Source organism: Triturus cristatus, chromosome 10, assembly GCF_964204655.1.
Source record: "Triturus cristatus chromosome 10, aTriCri1.1, whole genome shotgun sequence".
Lineage (NCBI taxonomy): Eukaryota > Metazoa > Chordata > Amphibia > Caudata > Salamandridae > Triturus > Triturus cristatus.
The window spans coordinates 250,503,255-250,526,122 of NC_140593.1; positions in this window are offsets into that span (position 1 = coordinate 250,503,255).

Sequence of the window (22,868 nt, forward strand, 5' to 3'; positions counted from 1 at the left end):
TCTAAACTGAGCTGGCCTCATGGGATCTGCAGGCAAAAAAGATTTTGTCTTCCGGGCTAGTTCTAGAAATATTTCCATCGAAAGACTGGGGAATACCGCCAATGTCTCACCTGTAATTGGTTTGGGGCTGATGTGCTCAACGACTGGCTCAGTAATGGAAAAGGCACGGTAGATGGCTTGAACCTTTCCAAGAAAGAAAGAAGCCAGATCTTCACAGTGGGCCACAGAACAAATTTCAGCCGCAAGAACTCTTTTAGCCATCAGGTCCTTTAGGACCTTGAAAATTAGCTTAGATGGATTGAGACTTGTTCTGAATTCTTGTGAATAGTAGGCACCCCGGGCTCTGCACACAGCTCTATGATATTTTTTAACTTTAGAAAGATACCTAGATTTTTTCCCGGCCTCATAGGATTTCCGCCAATCCCTTTCTGTCTGTTTACAGGCTTTTTTTAACAGCCTCAGGGAACTATCGTACCATGGGCTGTATTCTCTGGGACGACATTTCGACCAAGCCGCAGGGATCAGTACGTCCAAGGCCCGGGAGACCCAATCACAAAAAAGGTCATACCCAAATTCAACATTGGGATAAGGGCCTAGCGGATTCGTTTCCAGCAAATGGTGAAAGTCCTCCAACTTGAGTTTATTCCAATGGCAACTCCACCCCCTCTTTTGCTGACCTGCCGGTTGTACGTTAAGGTTTCATAGTCTGGGGGGAGGGTGGCCACTATGTCGGGACCAGATGTTTCCTCTAACCAGGTCTCCGTTAATGTGAGGAGGTCCAGCTCCTTTTCCTGGAGTAGTGTAAAGATTTCTAGTTTGTGCTTTTGGAGAGACCGGGTGTTCAGGAGAGCGGTCTTTAGGTAGCATGGTGCCTCCAACCCTGGGTCTATGGCCCTATCACCTAGCACACCACTCCTCAGTAAGTCTCTAGTGTCTACAAGTAGCTTATTTAAATGGGAATTTCCAGCTAGTGCTTCCGGAAGGGCTAGCGTGTGTGTTTTAGTTCCATAAGTTAATCTCGGGAATAGACCACATTTTGACCCGGGTTCCTGGCCCCTGGGCACGGTCGGGCGCGGACAGGCATAGACGGGCTTGCCTTAGGCGTGCCAGCGGTGCGTCAGCTGCGCGCATCCGTCGCAGCATCGGTCTTATGACCGTGAATGATGCTGCAACTAGCGCGCTGACCCTGCCCAGACCGGAAGTGTAGCCAATGCCTCCTCCACACAGTCAGCACACAGCTGTGGTGGACCGGGAGACAGCTTAGGAAGGTGGGCGGAAGCAGATCAGAGTCAAAGTGCAGGTATGCTTTAAAAATACTTTAAAAGAAGAGAGTGCGTGCAAATAACAAACAATTTAGGAGCAGTACTTAAAAGCTTTTTTCTGAAAGTTTTACTGGCGCTTTGCAAGAGCAGCAAGCAGCGGTGTGGTCGACGAGAGAGGGCACCAGCTACTGATCTGGGTGATGCCTAGAAACCAGTCCCAGGATGCTTGTTTCTGATCCAGTGAGGACCTGGCTTGGCAGTTCGGGCTGGACTGTTCCCACAAGGAACAGGGTCAAGAATGATTTGCATATGGCTGGGTCCAAACTGGGGTGGTGTGGTGAACAAAAGAATGATGGATTTAACCCAGATCCTTGTGACTGGGGGTGAATGTTTGCATTGTCCAGCATTCCGTCCATCAATTGTTTCTTTTGCATATGTCGCCCTAAGTGGGAAGGGTATGCCCAGACATGGGTCCCGTGCTCACTACACCGCCGGATTCAAGCTAGACTGGTTGATGATGGGTGATGCCCAGAAACCGGTCCCAAGATGCTTGTTTCCGGTCCAGGGAGGAAATGGCTTGGCAGTTCGGGCTGGACTGTTCCCACAAGGAACAGGGTCAAGACTGATTTACATATGGCTGGTTCCAAACTGGGGTGGTGTGGTGACCAAAAGAATGATGGATTTAACCCAGATCCTTGTGACTGGGGGTGAATGTTTGCATTGTCCAGCATTCCGTCCATCAATTGTTTCTTGTGCATATGTCACACTAAGTGGGAAGGGTATGCCCAGACGTGGGTCCCGTGCTCACTACACCACTGGATTCAAGCTAGCCTGGCTGATGATGGGTGATGCCCAGAAACCGGTCCCATGAGGCACAGGGTCAAGACAGATTTGTATATGGCTGGGTTCAAACTGGAATGGCATGGTGAGCAAAAAAATGATGGCTTTAAGCCCAGATCTCTGTACTGGGGTGAATGTATGACATTGTTCTGAATTCTGTCCATCCACTGTTTTTTTGCATTTGTCACCCCGAGTGGGACGGGTATGCCCAGACATGGGTCCCGTGCTCTCCATTCCACTGGAATCAAGCTATCCTGGCTGAAGAGGGGTGAAACCCCAAAACCGGTCCTCGGATGCTTGTTTTCAGTCCAGGGAGGACCTGGCTTGGCAGTTCGGGGTGGACTGTTCCCATGAGGCACAGGGTCAAGACTGATTTGCATATGGCTGGGTTCAAACTGGAGTGGCATGGTGAGCAAAAAAATGATGGATTTAGGCCCAGATCTCTGTACTGGGGTGAATGTAGGACATTGTTCTGCATTCTGTCCATCAACTGTTGTTTTGCATTTGTCACCCTGAGTGGGACGGGTATGCCCAGACGTGGGTCCCGCGCACTCCATGCCACTGAAATCAAGCTATCCTGGCTGAAGAGGGGTGAAACCCCAAAACCGGTCCTCGGATGCTTGTTTTCAGTCCAGGGAGGACCTGGCTTGGCAGTTCGGGCTGGACTGTTCCCATGAGGCACAGGGTCAAGACTGATTTGCATATGGCTGGGTTCAAACTGGAGTGGCATGGTGAGCAAAAAAATGATGGATTTAGGCCCAGTTCTCTGTACTGGGGTGAATGTATGACATTGTTCTGCATTCTGTCCATCAACTGGTTTTTTTTGCATTTGTCACCCCGAGTGGGGCGGGTATGCCCAGACGTGGGTCCCATACTCTCCATGCCACTGGAATCAAGCTATCCTGGCTGAAGAGGGGTGAAACTCCAAAACCAGTCCTAGGATGCTTGTTTCCAGTCCAGGGAGGACCTGGCTTGGCAGTTCGGGCTGGACTGTTCCCATGAGGCACAGGGTCAAGACTAATTTGCATATGGCTGGGTCCAAAGTGGGGTGGTGTGGTGAGCAAAAGAATGAAGGATTTTACCCAGATCCTTGTGACTGGGGGTGAATGTTTGCATTGTCCTGCATTCTGTCCATCAATTGTTTCTTTTTCATCTGTGGATTATGTCATCAATGAAGTCATTTGAGATGTCATGAATGATGTCATCCGTGATGTCACTGGCCATGTCATGAGTGATGTAATATGTGAGGTGATAAGCAGTGCATTGCGGGGGGTAAGTTATAGTTAGCTCAGTAATGATAACTGCTGAATTTCACTGGTTTTCTATGAGTGAAATCAATGATGCATTCACCTCTAGTAAGGAGTTTAGATTATTTGTTAAAGTGGAATATGAGAGGAACCACATTTGTATTGCTCTGCCAAGCCAAAGAAGCTCGGATCCTTTGTGCTATACTGAATTGGATTTCCATTGGGGCAACTGCTATGTTTTTTGTAAGGGTTTCCCGTTGAGGTTTCAATTCTGTGAAATGCACATTAGCGCCTTAATGGAGCCTCATGTTTTCCAACAAGAGTCCCCAGTTTTGCTGAAAATGTCTACCCTACTGGAGTACTTTCATCTGGTTAATTAGTAAGTGCTACCTCATTTGATAAATGTCTCATGCACATTCTGCACTAAAGCAGCATAAAGGACCACTAGGTAATGATTGCAGTGACCTTGTGTGCATGTAATTTCAGCAATGTGATTGTTCCCTGAGCGTTTTCATGCACAAATCTGTGCTAACAGTAATCGTTACGAAGAACAAACAACAAGACTACAAAGAAGTGAATATTCACCAAACAAGAGTGCGTCCACTTAACTAAATGAAGTAAGTGTTTCTTTATTTGATGGAGATGTCCTCTTATTTCTCTGCAGCAATAAAGCGTCATCAATATTGTCTGGAAACACTCTTGGACACCTTTCGTAAGCTGTCCATCAGCGTGGGAACAGGGGAAGATATTTACATACTAGTTACAGGGACAGGGTCCGTGCCTGTGTTTCCTGTACCTATCTGCACACACCATTGAGGTGCTCCCAGTTGATGTCCCTCACTGTGACAGTTCTCACAATCAATGCCACCCATTTAGCTGTTTGTGTGTGACTTTATGTGACTTTTTTGTTTCGTATTCACTCCAAAAAAAATCAATTTTTTTTTAAATGAGTTCATCATGAAATATTGTGCTATGTATTTTCTGGTATCGTGGATGTTCGTGAATTTAACATCTTTTAAAACAATTAAAACACATATATAAACATATTACAACTAATGTTTCAGAACAGGTCTTTACTAATAAAGGGGCTGATTACGATGTCGGGCAGAATTGCTTCTCCCCGACACGTCTCATAAATGGAACCGACTGACCTCTGGTCGCTGCTCCTGACCGACCACTAGTCATCCGTCCCGACCAACCTGCAGTCAGCAGTCCCGACCGACCTCCGGTCAGCAGTCCCTACCGCCTGATTTGGATGCGACCGAACACTGTTCGGTCGCACTCTGAAATTTCCCTATGGAAGCATGTGTTACGGTTATAAACCGGCCATAGTACATGCTCCCATAGGAAAATAGGAGGTGGTGTTAATCCCTGCAACTTGTGACAGGCACCTTAAGCTACCTGCCGCAAGGTGCAGGGATCAACAGGGGAGCACCATAGGTACCTCCTCGGCCCCCAAGCAGAGGCCACGCACAGAAGGGGGCCCTGCTAGGAGCCCCCGAATATGCTTTCTGACAGGGTTTCCATGTCAGAAAGGCCAGCATGGCAACAGTGCCAGTAACCGTGCATCATAATCCCAAGGGTAGAAAGACCACCTTTTGGAATTACAGGCTGGCCTCTGACTGGCTGACGGGCTCCTTCAGTCCGTCAGAAGCCAGCCGGAATAACCAGCTGGTATCAATTCCAACCGGCTAATTCATAATTAGCCAGTCGGAAATGAGACCAGGCTTTCCGACCCCCATCGTAATAAGCCCCATAGTGTTTAAATTTGTATTTGTGAAATTCGTTTTTTGTAAAGCACTTTTTCATTGTATTCGATGTCTCTGCGATGATGCCTTTATTCACAATGATGTCGGCATTTGCAATTGTCATCTGGCTATGTATCAAAGAGATTTGATTGGAGAAGACACTATTCATTAATCTTCAAAGGAAGATCCCACCCATTTCTCTCTTTTTGAAGCTTTCTGTAGATATTTGGGACATTCTTAGCAGGTGTCCTGTACTTACAGTCCAGAACTGCCTTTTGCATTTTTTGTGTGTCTTTTTTGTCTCAGATAAAATCGCAACAGGAGGAAGTGAGGAGCAGGAGCTACATTTACAAACAGAGGAGCAGGAGCCACATCCATATTATGAAGACACTTCAGGCGAAGAACCAGCCCCAAAACAGAAGAGTATTGCTTGAGATTATTTGACAATCCCCTGCAGCGGGAAAAAACTGTCACCAAATATGTTAAGTGCACCTTGTGCAACAAAAATCTTTCAAGGGGCACTTCTAAGAAATATTCTTGTGAGACAACAAGCATGTTGTCCTATTTAAAAACCTACCATAACAATCACCTAAAGAGAGCACAGAGTGAGAGAAATGAAGAGCAGTCATTAACTTCAACTGCTACACCATTTGCTCCAGGAGAAAAACTTCCTCAAGAAGTGGAATGCGGCTGCTAGTAAAATCTCTGGGTTGAAGAGAATAGGTACGTTTTGCATAGACTGTAACTAGGCTTTCCTGTTTTCAGTTTCTATTTTTGGTAAATTCCGGTGGGGTTTTTTCTGTGTTTTCCAGTGATTTCAATACCTTAAAAAACAGTGGTTATCAGTGGTTACACATTTTTGCGCCATTAAAAACAGCAGAAGCAGTGTTTTTATTGTGTTTATGGAACGTTTGCTTTTATTATTGTTGCTTGGTGCACTGATAGTACATGTGAATACCTAGTGCACGTACAGGGTATATGAGGTCCAAATATATTTTTACAAATCAAACTTATTGTAGTACACCATACAATACTTATTTAGTGAGTCTTTGGTCATGCGCGCTCACTCTTTCCTTCCCATGTAAATGTTTATCTGTGAAAAGGACTTTCAACATTGGCACTTGAGACGTACAATGCCAAAAGAACCAGTACTCAATTTGCTAACATGTTCAAAAATGAAGCAGTACTTCTTAAAGTCCGGAGAAAATTCTTCTTTATGGAAGGGATCTAGAACTTGTGCAGAGTAACTCAGTGAGGCTTTGTTGACTTCAAATGCCATGGTTGGTGAAGGGACATTTCTATGCATTATTGCAAGCCATTTTTCATGCACTGTCAAATAACATTTCATGAATTGTTCCTCCAAATTTCTTAGCTTACCAATTGGCAGGAATTCTACCATGGAACATGTTGCAGTGCAAAAGTCACTAAAAGTGTGGCCCAGCCTACTCCCAATGAGATGTTTCACATCTACACCAATTACACTGAACAATTGGTAGACAAGGGCATTTTCAGACTCTAGTTTTTTTATTATGTCCTTTACAGCAGTCATGTTTTCCTGTGAAAATCTAAGAATGCACTAGAGTGTACTTTTTTCACATCACTATCAATATGTGACCAAAGATCCTCACATTTCTTGCCTTTGGTATCATCACCAAGCAAAAATTCTGTACATAGTCGCCACATGAATAATACAGCATTCATGGCCTCTAGGGCTGAGAACTACCGGCTACATGACATAGTTGAGATGACTCTTTCTTTGATGCCACACAAAGCACAAAATGAGAAGTATTTGTGTTTTAGTTGCAGCACCTAATAAAACAGTGCACCAGAATGGACTCTAAAGTCAATAGCATTCTTCATGAACTCTGAAGATTGTAAAGATGTTTTTAGCATACCATCTAGCAAGTGGCAAAGATCTCTTACAGGGAAGCACTTTAGCTCAAGTATCGATTTTGACAGGTCATCACACAACTTTTTCATATGTGTAGTGAAATCACTATAAATACAAAAATATCACTCCAGCCTTTGTTGAACTTGGTAAGAACTTTTTGCAGCAGCATTTCAAGTGACACATTCACATGTTTTCCAAATACCTGCCATCATATTTTCACCACTATCCCAGATGCTTGGTGACAGCACTCTTTCTATATATATCTGGCACTACACCTTGCACTGAATGTTTAGAACCCGGAGTGTTTTGCAATTCACCTACTATCAATACTGACTCACTAGAAAAGGGGGCTGATGTATCAAAGGGTTTCACACATTCTCTGTCTGTGGGTAAATGTGATGGTACAAATTGGGTAAGATTCCTATGAAACCAGCCACTTTACTTATCAGTGAAAGAACCAAACGTAGCCAAAATATCAAAAATGATTTTGCTATTCCCTGATTCTCTACAGTTTACAAAATCATTAAATAAGATTTAAAACATGATTTTAAACCCTGCATCTTTAGACCAAAGACCACACAATTGAAAAAAGCAAAAGGAAGAAAAAAACATCCCTAAACAACAAAACACAAGCAGATTAATGTTAACACACTTTCTTTTTGCTGCCTTGTTTAACAAAGTTACATTGTATTGGCCCCTCAGGAAGAAATGAAAATGACTCTTTCACTCATCTTTTGCCTTCTTTGAATTGAATTTAGTTTATGTTTGTGAAGCTGCTTTTTCAGTGTTTATATGTTTACACTTGTGAGGGTTATTTTCCTTTCGGTGGGGTTTTATCAGTTATTATAGGTTTCAACCTAAAACAGGAGAGCCTAACTGTAACACAAACATTGCAGATGGTGAGCAGTGTGTTACTGTCTTTTTAGAAACAGCCCAAAAACACACATGTTAATTTTTGTTTAATGTATGCCACTTTTTTCTCTGTTTTTGAGTTTGTGGACATAATGTTTTAGTTTCCAATTTACCATTTTATTTAAGAAAAAATACCAAAGGTTTGAAAAAAAACAGTTCCCGAAAAAAGATTCTTGTTAGAACCACCTTTTATGGCTAAGGAAAAAAACTGAATGTCTTTGTATATATGTACAAGAGTAGGTGTATGAGTGAGTGACTGAGTTTGTTAGTGGCTGCATGGGTGAGTGATTGGTACTTACTCTATAGGTGGCTGAGTGCATGTTTTAGTAGATGTATTAGGAAGTAATGGAGTGTGTTAATATCTGTGTGGATAAGTAAGATCATTTAGTAGTAGAGGTATTCAAAAGTGAGATGGAGTGTTATAAACTGTGTCAGTGAGTTAGTAGATAAGTGAGTGATTGAATGAATAAATAATTTGGTGTATCAGTTGTGCAATCAGTATGTCTGTGTCAGTGGTGCAAAAGACTCTAACTTGGTGTATAGTTTTACAGTCTAAATTTTCTACACTAAACTGAAAGAAATAATTAGAACATCAGCAAAGCAAAGTGGTGTCAAGGTCTGCCAACTGCTCTTCGTGCATAAAAACACTCTTCAGATGTATGTTTAAGAAATATTTCTGAGGTACAACAACTATTTAGAGGCATCTAAAGATGTAGCACTCCAGACATTTTTGGAAAAGAAAAATAACATAAATATATGTTAGTATTCCATTTTCAAAATTGCGGAAACGTAACAATACACATTGCTTATGCTGCAACAGTATATCACATTTCATTTTCCCTTTTTTACTGTTCTCAGCTTTCATACTTTTACAATATTATACCTAGTACAATATTACTAATAAATATAAACCACACTTGAATTTTAGAGATCATTTTGAAAACATCATCTCTAGTAGGCCAAATTAGGTCTAAAATGTTTTTTATTCCTGTAGACAAAGTCCCATACATTACTTTTTTCACAAATAGTACGTAGATGTTTGGTTGAAGAAACAAAAGGCGACAATTCTGTAGTTTGAAAGGCAGTATTACTTTGAATTTAAGCTTCCTGTGATTGAATTGTGCCCATTCATTTTCACATTTTAATTACTGAGTGTAGTATTTAGATGTTAAATTAACTCCTTTCTTGGGAGATAAAAAGACTCTTCAGTTTTGTAGAACTATTTAAAGACATCTCTCCCAATAGGCCAAATGATGTCTAAAACACTAATGATCCAAGTAGAAGAAACACCATACACCATTTAAAAAAAAAAATCCTTCCTAGATCCTTTGTTGAAAAAAGAAAAGGTAAGAGTTTGGTAGCTTAAAAGGAATATTTGGTTTGAATTTAATATTGCTGTTGTTGCATTCTGTCCATCCACTTTCATTTTTTAAATAGACCATGTATTGTCCAGATTTTATATTGAGTCCTTTGTGAAAGATAACAGCCAAATTAGTATACGTTCTTCCAGAAATTGATACATGTTCAGCTTTGAAGTTTGTAATTTCAGTTTCTAATTTAGATCCATCTGCTCTGTATCACTGTAGCATTAATATAAAGTATTTTCCCGTTGTTCTTAGAATTAACATAGACATACCATCTGATCTTCAATTTGGACAGGTCATTTTTTGGTTAGCCTTTTCAATCAATCTGTGAAAAGGCACAGTTTTGCAATCTGGTAATGTTAAATACAGAGAACACTCTGAATTTATTTGAGTGTTAGATGAATAATAACAATCGTCACAGTTATGGTTTCATCTGTAACTCAGTTCAAATAAATCATCAATATTTTCTTCTTCTCGTTCTAAAACTCCAAAGAGGACCATAATACATTCTTGTGCATCTTGATGACTGATGAGAGTAAATATTAGAGATCCGCTATATATATCTAAAAGGTATTGAATGCCTGAAGCAGAATGTATTACAGTTCTGTTGGTGACTAAACATTGGAGCAAATGATACAGTGCAGAAACAGAACACAATCCCTTCTCTGTTTTTTGTCGAATTTGATTTACAAGATGTGGTAAAAATGATATACTTTTTGCTTCCTAACACCTTCTAGCTTGTCCTTTCTTTTCTTGAATATTCGTTGACTGTTTTGTAAGCTTCAATTTAGGACAGATTATTTGTTCCTCATAAATAGGATACTCTTCAGGAGTTCATAGACTTCTGGACCGGTTGTAGTTCCTGACACAACTTGGATCTGCACTGACTTTCTTATCATCAAAATTAATCAGCAATAAACCGGTCAATGTTCTAACTCGCAACAATGCTACATATGACTTTCCTTCTATAAAGACAGTACTACCAATATTACTAAAAGCTGCATCTACACTTAAACCTTGTGATTTATGGATAGTTACAGCATACGCTAGAGAGAGAGTGGGAACTACTGGCGCCACACATATAAGTCTTTCACTAGCAAAAAAACATACAATACATCGGGCAATATGTTTCACGCAATCAATCTGATCAAATTTTATGGCCAAGTATTCAACTTACTCTCTATTTGGAAAATTAATGAAATCAATAACTTTACCTATCGCACCATTTACTAAACCTTCGTGAAGATTTAAGTTATGCCACAAAATTACACTGCTGTTCTTGCATAAGCATAAATACTTTTCTAATCCTGCAGTCCTGGACACAGACTTCTTTAAATAATCCACTTTCACTTTTAGTTTTCTTGCGAGTAGAATTATCACTCCCTGATGCTCCATTTCATTTATAGCTGTGTTTTAGAAAATATCTTCTTTCTCCATTTTCAGTAAATGTTCATTGAAGTTTGATCACACTTGAAGTTTAGGAATTAGCAAGTCTATTGTTTTCTGTTCTTCAATAAAATTGTACATTAGTTCTGCTGCTGTAATGTTAGATGGAAAATATTTCTTGATAAGTCGACTTTCTAAAGCATGTTTTCCAGCTTTTGTCAGAACTCCTATTCTAATGTCTATAAGAATATTTCCATAATCCAAATCAGGTTCTTGATGCATATTTTTCACTAGTTCCTTGTATTCAAAGTGCAACTAAATATTTACATTGCCAATGCTCCCCAAATAATTTCTTGTTTCCTTATGGTTAAGTGTTTTGAATACAGGTTGTTCTTTTACATTGGTGAGTTGCAGTGAGTCATTGAATACCATAATATGTTTTTCTCCAAACAGTACATTGTAGTTTGTTTGTAAAATCTGCTGCATTCTTAAGAGTATGGAGGCAAGCAATATGTTCAATACCATGCTCATATCATCAATGATTAGAAGCTTATTTTTTCAATAATCTTGATACCTTATGATAAGCTTCACTAGATCACTTCTGGTATTCCAGTTTATTGTCAAGTTCAACAGGTAGCATGAGTAAAGGAGGGCGAGGATCACCTCCGGACTCCAGTGGCTGCACCTCTTAGCTACTTTACCATTGTTATTAATGATGAAGTCACAATTTGGGGGCATATTATCAAGCATGGCGTTAAAATTATTGGCGCTTTAGCAGCAGAAAACTGCCGCTAAAGCGGCAATAATGGGCTTGATAATATGCCCGTGAGAATTCCAAAAGAAGCCCATGTTAACACCAGAACATGGGCTTGTATTGGAATTCTCAAAGGCATATTATCAAGCCCATTATCGCCGCTTTAGCGGCAGTTTTCTGCCACTAAAGCGGCGATAATTTTAGCGCCATTTCTTGATAATATGCCCCTTGGTGTGCACAAATTGCTCCAGCACCTGCTGTTGAAAGATACAAACTGCCAAGCAGATATATAGAAATTGTGAACAAGTTGAGTGGTGCACTACCCCGATCAACTGTTTCAGTAACAACGAATGGTCTGTTCTATTTTTTGAAAAATGTTCTTTATTAGGTAATCCAACAAATAGGTGCAATAAGCCTTAGCCAACGCGTTTCATTCAAAAGGATTGAACTTAGTCAGGGCTGAAAAGAGGTGTAACATAGATAATATAAATATACATATATAAACACATAGGCACAAAACTAAACTCCATGACAATATTAAAACTACACAGTTCTTAAAGATGTGCATTAATTACCACATGAGACACAAAGCAAAAGAAAACTGCGCACCCCATGTGGGTCAACGCTTACACAGGAAATGACACACAAAAACGTAATCCCTAACACAAAGCACGCACAAAATTACATACACGTAAATGCTACACACATGATGATACAACTGTGAATAAAACCAAGCAAGAAATGAGTATGGTCACCAAGAACTAATAGTTGGAGCATATCTTCATTTAGTGAGTCATGGCTAATGTATGAAGAAATTATAAGACAAAATTGGACGGGGCGTGTGTAGCGCCACTAGTGTCCATGAAGAATATAGTATGGCAAGTGTTGGGTGGTCCGAGGACCAATCGAGTATCTGAAAATGGGGTCGTCTGTGTGTACTGAGGTTATTGAACTAGAAAAAATGCCTGGGGTGGCGGGGAAGGGACAACCAGTATAGGCCATGTGCATGCGCCCTCTATGTTATCAAGATGGCTAGTATTAGTGCTTCTTGAATTGCAAAGCTGTATGTATATTGTGCTTATTCTAGCTTTAAACGAGAGAATCAGTAAGTACTTCAATAATTCATGTGAGTGTGAAAGTTGCAACAGCTGTCGTTTCAAAAAGTAGTCTCTGATTTGTAAATATTTATAAAATAACTAGTGTGAGAGACTGTAGGAAGACTGTAATGCTGAGAAGGTAGAAAAGCCATTATGATCATAAAGCTGACCCAATCTTTCAATTCCAGACTTTGCCCATCTATTAGCAATGTGATCTTGGAACATGCTCGAGAAAGATGGATTGTTCCATAATTTAAAATGTTAATGCTGTGTAAGATCTTTGACAATAAGCGAAGAGTAATCAAGTATTTCGTGCCATATGCGCACCATATCTCTGATAGTCTTAAAACAGACTCTCTTGTAATAATTAGGATAATTAATCCTATAAACAAACATTTGGCAATCTGTACTAAGACCATAGTATGGCGATTTGTCAGTTAGTAGACTCTGTAAACGACTGGTAAATGATGCCCAATAATAAAGTTTAAAATCAGGAAGTTGCAAACCTCCTAACTTATAAGGGTATTTGAGGTAACATACACCACGACATGCTTGCTTATAACCCCAGATGAAGCTAATAATTACTCCATCTAATTTGTGAAAAAAGTAATGAGGGACCCATATAGGGATAGCCCAAAACAAATACAAAAATGTAGGCAAAATTGTCATTTTAATTATGTTAGATCTACCAATAATAGTTATAGGAAGATTATTCAATTTCTTACTTTTTTTTCATAGTTGAGTCTCCATATGTGCTCAACACTTGTAGAGATCCTAACCCCCAAGTACGTTGCCACTGTGCAACCACCGATTATGGATGTTGTCGAATTTAAATTATGAAGGACTTGTGTTTTATGTGGATTTAATTTATAACCTGAGATCTGACAAAAAGCTTTTGCTTCCTCATGGATGATACTCAGTGCTGTTGCTGGATCAGAAGTAAAAACAGCAATATCATCTGCATATGCTATTGCTTAAAGTTGACAATTCCCTTTTCTAAATGGGATGATATGAATATTCTGATTTAATGCAATTCATTGAGGCACATGTTTTGAATCTATTGACTTCTTCTTGGGTAGTATGATTCCAACATATTTGATTTCAGTATGTCTCTACTTTCTGGATCAAATTCTGCTAGATATTGCATTTCTGTGAAATATTTTATTACTCTATTTTAACTGCTTGCAAGGTCTATACTTCCCTATACAATTCCCTTTGACTTTGAGAACAAACTAGCCAAGCTCAATTGGTCCGAGCACTCATAGGATACTATTTCTCTGTAGAAAAGCTTTTTCAAGCTGAAACTGTACAATTTCTTGGTAAGACTCTTTTCTGCAGAAATCTCCTCCCACATCTCATTCATTTCAGTCTTCTCTGATTTTGTTATATATGAAATGACATAGTGAGCAACAGTGATGGAGTTGGCTCCAACAAATTGTAAATCCATGTTTGCATTCCACATCTTCAGTATCACAGGGTTGTAGTCATTAATATACTTGGGAGCCTCTGTTTTTCTGAGGTTGCATGTTTTTTTTTTATTATGTTCATGTTGGCGTATGTCTAACTGCAGACAAAAAGCTGTTCACTCTTCCTTGAAAAACGTCAGGTCGGGGAAATTAAAAATGACACCTCATGTGAAATGTTCCTTTGCATCTGTATCCTTGATGACAGTAATTCCCACATCTATAAGTTTAGAAGCATAGAAGTTGTTGTCTCAAGCCCTTTTCACCATCGTCTTTTGGGACGGTACATATCAAGTACTGTTCTATGAAAGACAAGACAGACCCATCACTGCCTGTTCAAAATTTCGGTGCATCTTTTACCCATAACAGCATGTGAATAGGTGGTGCACCTCTAGCTTGGAACTCTTTACACCAAAATAAATGAGTTGCTTCACCCAGAGGGGGACTTCTGGTGCAGATGAAAGACATCATGGTTTGAAACCTGTGATTAAAATATCTGAAAACATTTGCAGGATCCAATGATCAAAGTTCTCCAGCCATCTTCACTTAAGTATCCTTTATGCTTGAGTTTGCTTCTTGCAAGAATTCAGGAATGCCATCCCGCGCATACTTGAGTGTTAGAAACCAAGTAGGTGCTCTTACGTTTCTCAACATGCATTTGAGCTCACTATGATGACGATACCAATACTTAATAGTGCCACGTTAGCACGCCATCAAGTTAATCGAGTTGTAGTTCAGCTTTTCATCTTTTCCCTGAAGTTTCTCAGTAAAGTCTTTTACTGTTAGATTTTTCAGATTCACTCTTGTCTTGACAATGTGGTTTACTGCATATTATAGTCCAGACAAATCACTCTCAAATAAAAGATGGAAAAAATAGGTAATACACTGGCAGAATCTAAGGTCTTCTGAATGTAGTCTAGTTGATATGTAGTCAGCTGCTGGTATCTGTAAAGGCCGGTTTATCATGCCTACCACTCACTCCAATGGGAAACAGATGCCAAAAAACACAAAGCTTCTAAAATTTCTCCCATATACTCTTGGAAGCTCCTTTTGTTTCTTTCATTTGAAAGAGATCAGTAGCATCACCAATAATCTCTTTAATATGCAGAGTATGGATATTGTAGTGTTCTAAAATGTCTTCCCATTAAGATCGATCCACCTGTTCAATCTGACCTCTTGATGCTAATGTGTCATCCTCCATATGTGTTAGATCTTGAATAACATCTACACTTATATAATAAACATTATTTTGTATCATATATAATGTTGCTTATTTTAGTTTACTAAGTTGCACTGACTCTTGCCATATTTGTACCACATGGTAAGGAAACCATTGGCTAGAATAATAAGTGTAATTCTCTCTCACCCCTACAGTTTTAATATTCTACTTGAAGTTGAATGGAAAGTATACAACTCTACCTTCAAGACCTTTCTGAAGCTCTGCTGGAGACAATTTCCACGTTTTTGGTCCCATACCAACGATAGCTTGGAAAGGAAGTATGCACTGTATAAGAATTTATTTGTAAACATTTAAATATCGAAAGTCTTGTGGAATTTAAACTTGTTCTAACTTGTTATGTACGCTCTAGCTGGCATTGTATTATACTCTAACATCATAACAGAACTCAAATATATGTTGTCTTGTGGAACAAACAAAGCGTTCCTCTACAAATAAATAAGTTCCAAATGCTTGCAACCTATCACTGTTTTCTTTTAAGTGTTTGAAGACAGAAGAACTTAACGAGTTTGTCTTTTGTAGTGAGTGTGCTGGCAAGATTATACAAACACCGTTCAATTTCTCTGGACAAACTATGTTAAACTTGGTAATCTCTTCCTGAAAGTTATCAACAGTAATATCTGTGTCCTGTTCCTCTACACCTGCAGATACCAGGTCCTCATTTTTCCACAAACTAAACTGAAAATCTTCACAAACGTTTTCCACATCTGCTACTGTACCCTGCAAAAGATCTCTATTCATTTCTCCTAAGCATAGAGCAGGAGTTTTCGCATAGTAAAGGCTCCCAATTAAATATCACATTTTAGAATGATGAATAGCCAACATTCTAAAGTGATGAAAAGTGCTTGTACACACCTTCTTTGAAAGACATGCTAGTGAATATCCTTGTAAATTACTATACTTACTTACTTTGCATGGATGTACTCCTTGTGTAGCCACAATTTTCTGTTTCACTTTTGTTTGGAAACTTAGGTAGGAAACTTCTCAATATGTCAATTGATTCCTGACGAATGCCACAAATACTACTGCAATTCCATTTACAGTGGCCTGTCTATGTCTTCCCTGTACCTCTTCAGCTATCTCTTCCTCAAAATTCCTGGGACCAATCTCCTCTTTTGGAATAGGAGTACCATGCATCATCTAATAACATTGTCCAGCTGTTTCAACTGCATGCACTTATGTGTTCTCTTGGAAGTAAATTTCTTCATTAAAGAAATACTCAGTACGAGAAGTGTGTCTCCATTCACCGCTGAAAACTTTGCAAAAGTTACTTCTATTCACCATTCTTTTTCATTTGGCTTATTTTGCTCATAGGCAGCACTATTTTATCGACTGTCCTCATGCTGTTTAGAATCAAAATAAATAGCTTTCTCTTGGGAGAAAAGGCCTTAACAACTACAGCCTCAACAAGTTCCTTTTGTCTGACTGCTTCTCTTCTTTTATACTTCTTCATAGTTTTTATCAGATTCTGAATTGCTCTACTGCGGAACATTCTAACTCGGTTTTCCTTAAACTGTCTCTGGTTAAACTCTCTGCTTTTTTTATACTATTTTATAGTCTTATATCGTACTTTTTCTCCTTTCTTAGTGATCTGAAACGTAGTTTTTTATTTATTTGATTTTGATGACTTTTCAGTTATCCGCAAAATATTTTAAGAAATATCTTGGTTGTCTTTCCAGCAGCTCTTTTCTCTATCTCTTTTTTTCCACATTTTGCCCCTTTTTGTTTCTCAGTTGTGAGGAGATAGTATCCTTACTTCTGTTTCCTCTCTAATGGAGCACTGTTTTCTCCAGCGCATTCCCCGAAGGGATTGTCCTTTGGCTCTCGGACCAAACTATCCAGTCACGAGAACCCGCCCAGCCAGATCTGTGGTGAGTTCGTAATTATGCACCCTGCACCTTCTGGACTCTAATTTTAATTTCACCTCAGACTGGCTTATTCTGAGCATATATAGATTCCGGCTACTACTGTGAATTGATTAACTATTGTAGGCAGCCGATTAGGTATCATTCCATGGATGTAATTTTTATCTCAAATCAGACTCGCTCATTCTGAGTAGATATATATCCCTGCAACCACTGCGAACTGAGTCACTATCATAGCCAGCTGACTAGGTATCATTTCCACCTTGAATGTAATTGATTACAGGTAGCCACAAGAAGACTATTCCTTCTTGCACACCCACCCAGATATCAACCGATATACAGGTCTTTCCCTTGCCAATTAACAAGATGTTCAACATTGATCCTACGCCAGACACATTGACTGATGGTCTTGAGTCCCCAGGAATCCTTTGTCCTGAAGAGACCCGATTATCCTCAACTGGGTCGAAACGTCATTGACAATGAATATGGATAGTCTTTAAGCACTAGAAAATGAAGGTTCTTGATCTGGAAACTGAATCAGTATCTTAAGACATCCTTTCTTTCCAATAACCCTTTGTAAATAAAGTCACCTTGTTTGAATAACAAGTTGGTTATGGTGACCTCACTGGGGTCACATATGTCACAAATATATGAAAAATTTATTTACTGTATATATACATGGTGTGCGTACTTGCTTTTTTTTTAAATAACTCTTTTTGCAAAGAAAATTCCTTGTTCATAAATGAATAAATATGTCACTCATTTCGGCTGAAGTGGGTAAAACCAGTTAAACTTTGCAGGCTACTATTGTTATGATTTTGTGAATATTGAATGAAACTGCATGTTCAGAATTAATTTGGTTATCCTATGCTTATCGCTTTAGTTTAGGATTGAATCCTTGTGAGAAAATACACTTGGTCAAGCTTATTTTTCTTAAGACTGAGTTCCTTGTGAACAATTGTTACAAGCTATATAGCTAATACTCAGTTCACAGGGACATATGGGTTGCTCTTGTGTTGTGAAATATTTATTGTACTTAACTTTCAGTCTGAATGCAAATGTATCATAGGAGTGTCATCAACCATGCACCCAGCGTTAGGCCGTGTGAATTAACAGGATAGCTCACAAGGCGCAAGAAAGAAAGTGATAAAACAAATGAACCACTGTGGGCAAGTTTGTAAACGATTTAAGGGACAAAAGGACAGTACAGCGTCAGCAGCAACACTGGAAATACTGAATAATGGACATAACTAAATGTAGCTATTTTCTACTGTCCTCTCATTTTGCTGCCTTACTCCCTCCTTACAATTTATATATTCGTCAGGGACCGAGATCGTTTATTTTTGTGGGGAGGACTTGTATGTGTTTTCACATTACGATTGCATGAACCTCAAAACATGACAAGAATTCTTGCACTTGACAGTTCAATTACAGCTTTAGCAGAACGTGGACACGGAGAGGCAATTCCCTGGAGATGAAGGGCATGAATAAATCAATAGCTAGTGATACAGCAAAGCTAGGGCCTGGCTGTGTGTGGAGCTGCCCTGCTGACGTCACCTTCCCCCTCACGCCCACAGCATAACCAAGACTGGAAAGAGAATGCTTTCTGCCTCTGAGCTCAGGGCTAAGGGCTAGGTGTTATCAATCATGTACAGGCTAGTAGTTTAAATGAAAATGTGTGCACAGGAGTTCAAGAGAACACCGTCGCCATCTGTGACTGATTTTGTATCTCTGAGATTCAAATAAAATGCATTTGTTGGAGTCCATAGAATGAACTGAGCCTAAACAGTGCCACAGCTTTCTAAATCACTTGGCGTAAATAAAGATTCAATTTTCTCTAAGACATTGGCTATATATGTATTTGATTAAATCGTTACACATCATCATATGCTGTAGAAGGTACTACTTCAAGCCAATTTAACGCTCCATTCGGCTGCTTTTCTAGGTGTACATAGGTACCGTATATGGTTTACAGTTTATTTGCGTACTACCATATGCCTTACTGTAATGTATTCTATCCTGTACATTGGAACTGTTATTTTTCGGAATGGCCAAGACACCCATGTTTGCCTTCATGCCAGTCTCATGTTTTCCAAAAAAATCAAAAATAAAAATGCTTAGAGAGGTTTTCAGTTCAATTACCTGTTGAATTGTCAGTCACATTTAGCTTCTGCTCACCACAGCATGCAACATTGGGCAATGGTTCAGTTCACCTCCGGCATTGGCTGCCTGGCACTGTTAATGGCAGCACTTTTCCTGATCACATGTTGACAGCAGCCTGAAAACAAGGCTGTTGTGTCTGTGCTGCTCAACAACTCCTTTACTTGTCAAATGTGTTAGTGTATTATATATATTTGCAATAACTAAATAAATAAATAACGCTGTCCAAGGCCAAAATGACAAGCTTTTCTTTGGCCCCCTTCTCCCCTGGTTGGGTAGAAAAGAAACAACTGGAATACAAAGGCCCCTAACACTACTAGGCTAGGGTGCCACTGTGCCCATTGAACTACTTACAGCTGTTTACGGCTCTCTCTCTGCTTCCAGTTTGTCCACTCTGACACCCAGAGCAGCTCTGCTTGTGTTGCTGCGGACCTACACAGACAAAACTGACGTCTTTCCCTCTACATCAGCCCGCCCCAGCTCACAAGAGGCATTCCATGCAGCGTGAGAATGTATTTCTGAATGGAAAGGGGCATGTAGCTTCTCTCTCGCTGTTTGTCACTGAAAACTGCATATCATGTTGCACAGAAAATATCAGCTTTGTTAATACTTAGAAGGTCCCAAAGACGAGACTGATTGCATTGCACATGCTTGTTGTTATTTGGTGTAAATCTGTTCAGTAGCTTTAGAGGTATTAAAAGAAAAACAAATTTGTATATCTAGGACACGACCCTTCCGCGAATCCTCATGTAGAGATCTGATTGGCTGACATCACTTCAACCAAGAACTGTTGGCAGCAATCTTGGGACTTGGACTCAGCTGAGTCACAAACAAAAAGCTAAAATAAAAAGAAATGAGCGCCCTGACCCCCTAGGCCTGGTGCTGGGATCCCCAAGTGAACCTGCTAGGGTCAAAAAGCATTTTTTTTACTTTATACAGCAAAAATAATTCACAAATTTGCAGCACATTTAAAAAACAAAATAAACACAGAAGAACACTTTAGTCCCGGGTGGGCCAAGTCTAAGGGGCATGTGGGTGTTTTCTAACAAAAAAAGGGGGAAGCGCACGGGTGCTCTTTTTAGCCCAGGGACCACCACCTCCCAGGGACTTTATCCGAATATGGGGGGGCGCACGGACCCCTTCTATTGGGCTTATTGAGCCCAGGGTACCATCACTTCCCAGGGGCCGTGAGTTGTTTATCTAGAAGCTCCCTGCATGCAGGAGAAATGCCGGCTCCTGCAGGAGGTGGGGAGCCGGCTGGGATCACAGGGGCATTAAGGCTTCCCCAATGGTCCACAAAAAATCACACTGGGTGGCGTGGGTGAGGCCAGGGCACCCAGGTAGATGTGGTCGGGCCCTGGGGCATGGGGTCCCCAGGACTGAAAGTGGCTCAGGGTGGGGGTCTACACAGCCCCCACCCCCACTGAATTTTGGCTTGGCCACAGGGCTGAAACTGGCCCAGGAGGGGGACTGTGTGGCCCCACTACCCAATTGCAGGAAAGGCAAAACAGAGGGCAGAAAAACAGGCAGAACAGGCAAAACTGAGCAGAAGAGGCCAAAACAGAGGAAAGAAAAATGAGCAGTAAAATGAAAAACAGAGGGCAGAAAAATGAGCAGGAAAGGCAAAACAGAGGGTAGAAAAGCAAGCAGGAAAGTCAAAACAGAGGGCAGAAAAATGAGCAAGGAAGGCAAAACAGAGGGCAGAAAAATTAGCAGAAAGGCAATACAGAGGACAGAAAATTTCCGAGCAGAAGAGGGCAAAACCGAGGCAGAAAAATGAGCAGAAAGCAAAACTGAGGGCAGAACCAAGAGCAGAAAGGCAAAACAGAGGGCAAAACAACAAGTAGAAAAGGCAAACCAGAGGGCAGAAAAACCAGCAGAAAAAGTGAAAACAGAGCAGAAGAGGGCAAAACAGAGGGTAGAAAAACAAGCAATGAAAGTAAAACGGGTGGCAGAAAAACAAGCAGAAAAGGCAAAACAGAGGGCAGAAAAACAAGCAGAAAGGCAAAACAGAGGCTAGAAAAATGAGCAGAAAATGCCCAACAAAGCAAGAACCAGCAGAGGAGACACAGAGGGCAGCAGGAAGACAGGCAGCAGAGGGCAGTGGACTGCGAGACAAGCTGGATGGGAGGTAGCACAAGGGCCTGCTTAATTTTTACAGAAATTATTTACATATATAAACATAGCAGGTGCCCCAATTTAAGCTCTATTTCCGTAATGGACAAATGTTCCTGACCTCCTGGGTTTGACAAAGGCAATGCAAGTGTGTTTTCTCAGCAATTTCACACTGAAGGAGGATCTGAAATGCTTTGAGGAGGTGAATGCATTGTTGATCTATTGGAGCGCAATGTGCAGTGATTGTGATGAGTAGGTCCTTTCTTGTCCTTAACTGATGAGAGCAGAGTCTATGGTTCTACCTTTAAATTACTATGGGGCATATTCTCAAGAACGTGTGATAACCTTCACAAAAGTTACTTAACGCAACCCTCAACATCGCAGTTCATTGCAGGAAATTTACGCCATGTTAACCAAGTATTCACAACACGGCGGTACCATGCGATAGTCACCAGGTAACACATCAAATGGGCGTGTTAAAATCAATGCCACGCCGCAAAAATGCGAAATACGAACGCCAAAAAAGCTGTGATGAGGCCAACCGCGATACAAATAGCAGCGAAAACCAGCGGCAGGCCTGCAAATCCCACACGTCTGGTGGGAAAATACACTATAAAAGCAACAAAAGCAACCCACCAGAAACAATCCAAAGTGCATATCAACATGGATGCACCCTGACCCAGCACAGAGGCCAACGCCAACCCCAACCCCACAAGCCCCACAGACCACCAGCAAGGACCAACGGGGTCGGGGAAGGCCAAGGAGAAGAGGGAGAGGAAGACAGGGTGCAGTCCGCAGGGAAACAAGACCAGCGTCACGGAGTTGACAGAATGCTACCAGCAACTGACCCACAATCAGACCACCTTGAATGCAGCTGGAGTGACCAATGGAGGAGGACAAGAGGCGCTGGCATGACGTGAAAACCTAAACCAGGCACCAAGACGCCGCCAACAGGAAGGCTGCAACGGCGACAGGAGGTGGAAGTTCTGCGCCACAGGAGGAGCAGGAGGAAAAGGAGGCGAGTCATCAGTGTGGAGACGGTGCAAGGAGGTGGGAGTACGGACACAGCTCGAGAGGACCTGATACAACAACAACAGGGTGAGAAACGAACAGGGACTGGGGGGACGGGGGAGATGGGCACAATGGCACACATGCACAACGATGTGTAGCACACTGCACAACCACCAATACCCAGGGTCATGTCCCCCATCCTTGTGGCACACTGCAGCACACACATATAGCAATCACAGCACATCCCATGACAATGTGGCACAAAATGCAACACTGACACCTCAGAACAGGGGACACAACTGGGTCCGCCCATGCGCAGAAACAGGCCAATCACATTTCACAGAGCAGGGAACTGTGAGATGCATATGCACGGGTACAACCTTACATCAGTCATGTAGTCCAAATGTCCACTGTCCCCCCTCAAATTGTCAGAACCGCCCAAACAGGCACAATGTGCATTGTCACACAGTCTGTATGTCTACAAGAGCAATGCGCCAACACAATTTTCAACACAAT